This window comes from Petromyzon marinus, unplaced genomic scaffold, assembly GCF_048934315.1.
Source record: "Petromyzon marinus isolate PM22_M1 ecotype Great Lakes invasive population unplaced genomic scaffold, UKy_Petmar_22M1.pri1.0 PM_G_Scaffold_21, whole genome shotgun sequence".
Taxonomy (NCBI): Eukaryota; Metazoa; Chordata; class Hyperoartia; order Petromyzontiformes; family Petromyzontidae; genus Petromyzon; species Petromyzon marinus.
Genome location: NW_027422773.1, coordinates 1,892,501 through 1,895,000, shown reverse-complemented (window position 1 = coordinate 1,895,000; position 2,500 = coordinate 1,892,501). Strand labels below are relative to the sequence as shown.

The 2,500-nt window shown below is 40.2% G+C and overlaps 1 pseudogene; it reads right to left on the bottom strand.

The window, feature by feature from the left end:
- Positions 1–2,500, bottom strand: part of LOC142912665 (28S ribosomal RNA) — a 10,377-nt pseudogene that overhangs the window by 2,956 nt on the left and 4,921 nt on the right.

Here is a 2,500-nt window from a genome sequence, read left to right as displayed (position 1 = left end):
CAATAAAAAAATACCAAGTCTTCGTCTTGGAAAATAACAAAATCTAAAAGAAAAGTCTTCTTTGTGGAAAATAGTAAAATAAAAAACCAAGACTTCACCTTAGAAAATAACAAAATCTAATCTAAAACATCTTAAATAAAGCTGGTTTGTAGTCTTCTCTCGAACTGATGTAGTGCAAAAATAAAGAATTAAAATAACAAAGTCTAATCTATATAAGTGCTCTTGAATACAGCTTCCTGTAAAAAATAGCAAAAAAATACCAAGTCTTCGTCTTGGAAAATAACAAAATCTAAAAGAAAAGAAAAGTCTTCTTTGTGGAAAATAGTAAAATAAAAAAAACCAAGACTTCACCTTGGAAAATAACAAAATCTAATCTAAAACATCTTAAATAAAGCTTATTTCTAATCTTCTTTGTAGGCAGAAAATAGTAAGTTACAGGACTCTCGAACTGATGTAGTCCAAAAATAAAGAATTAAAATAACAAAGTCTAATCTATATAAGTGCTCTTGAATAAGCTTCGTGTAAAAAATAGCAATATAATAAAAATACCAAGTCTTCGTCTTGGAAAATAACAAAATCTAAAAGAAAGGTCTTCTTTATGGAAAATAGTAAAATAAGAATACCAAGACTTCACCTTGGAAAATAACAAAACCATCTTGAAAAAAGCTTATTTTTAATCTTCTTTGTAGGCAGAAAATAGTAAGGCGAAAATAAAGTCCCCTCTAAGCTCTAAAGTAACAAATACGACGTGTTAAAAAAAAAAAAAAACTAACAATAAAAAAAAGAACCAAGACTCCGTCTTGGAAAATAACAATCTAAATTGTGGAAAATAGTAAAATGAAATAAAAACCGACTTCACCTTCGAAAATAACAAAATCAATCTAAAACAAATGACATCTTAAAACAAAACTATTATTTGTTTCGGAGGTTGTCTATGACTGTTCATAGACCGCATAATTTCCACAGAACATTCTCAGAATATCAAGAGAGAAAAGCAGCGTTCTGCGGGAAATCATCTTGGCCAGTGATGTCGTTCTGGGTTTGGTCAGGCCCAGGGAGGTAAGTACCTCGTTATTCTCAAGGGGCCACTTTCCTCTTGCCCCAACCGGGAATCCAAAGAATGTGACCTTGCTAGCCTTCGTCAGCACTTTGACTTGATCACCAAGAGGGGTATAGTACGAAACTTTGTGCGAGGCAGCATCTGACAAGGTATTCTTTGAAAGCTCAAAACGGACGGTGACATCGATCACAACCGCCTCCTCATCTTTTGCAAACACGAGGTCAGGCTTTCTCATCTCTCCCGTCTCGGATATGAACCGTGGCTCTTTGTATACAGACCAGCCCAATCTAGCCGCTTCGTCTGCCAGAATGTTACTGATCTTGTTATGTCGCGCAATTCTTGCTTTCTGTACTGCAGGACATTGACCGAGAATGTGCGAAAGGGACTCGAGTCTGGCAGAGCATTTCCTGCAGGAACGTAAGGCCCCATCTCTGCCTCTGTTCAAGCTTTCTCTTGTTGGGTAAATATTTGCCCTTAGTTGTAGTGCTGCGATAAAGAAGCATTGTTTAAAGCCGCACCATGGCCTCAACCAAGCATTACTGATTCTATCATGCGCAAAGTTTACAATGCCCCTTCCTTGAACCGGCTTTTCGCACCATCTCTGAAATTCATGCTCCCTCCAATCGCAGGGTCTCGGATATACAGGTTCTTTTGACACCGAGTCCCTGAGAACGAATGTTGGGATTGCATCACTGTCACCCCCTGCTCGTACCCACAAATTACGGTATTCTTCCTCCATACCCTGCGAGGACACAATATTACGGGTGATAGCATCGGACGAGTTTGCTATACGTTGCAGCCTTCTAACTTGAACCGAAGGGATTGTTTTTTCCAGTTTCAAGATGGCAAGGCCTCCGTCTCGGGCTCTGGCATATAACAGTCCATCACAAGTTGAAGCGGGAAGGTGGAGCCATCCTTTTACCGCCTTTCTAATCTCTTGGTCCAACCCACGGAGAGTTGATTGCTTGCAGTCCGAGTGGTCTGCAGGATATAACAATCTGGGTAGGGCATAGGCATTGAGTAGTTCAACCTTCTGAGTTGGCTTCAGAGGCGCCTCATCGATTTTCGAGATCCATGTCTTTAGCTGACAATGTAGATCAGGCTGTATAGTGCCAGTCCAAGGGCCAATTTTCAGACCAAGGTATTTCGTTGATTCATCAGGTTGGATCATATGGACATCTTTATTTTTGATAGTCCATGGGTCGCAGTTGTTCACCGTATATGAATCTTTGGTTGGGCTTATCATGAAGCCCTGGCACTTTCTGGCCTGAACCTCCAATCCCGATAGCCCACAAAATGATTCCAAGATCGCTAGATTGGCGGCCATACCAACCCAAGATTCGCTCACCAACACCAAATCATCAGCAAACGCAAGAGCTGTCACGTGGTCGGTATCAATGGAGTACCCAACTCCGTGTGACTCTAGGGTGCATATCAAAG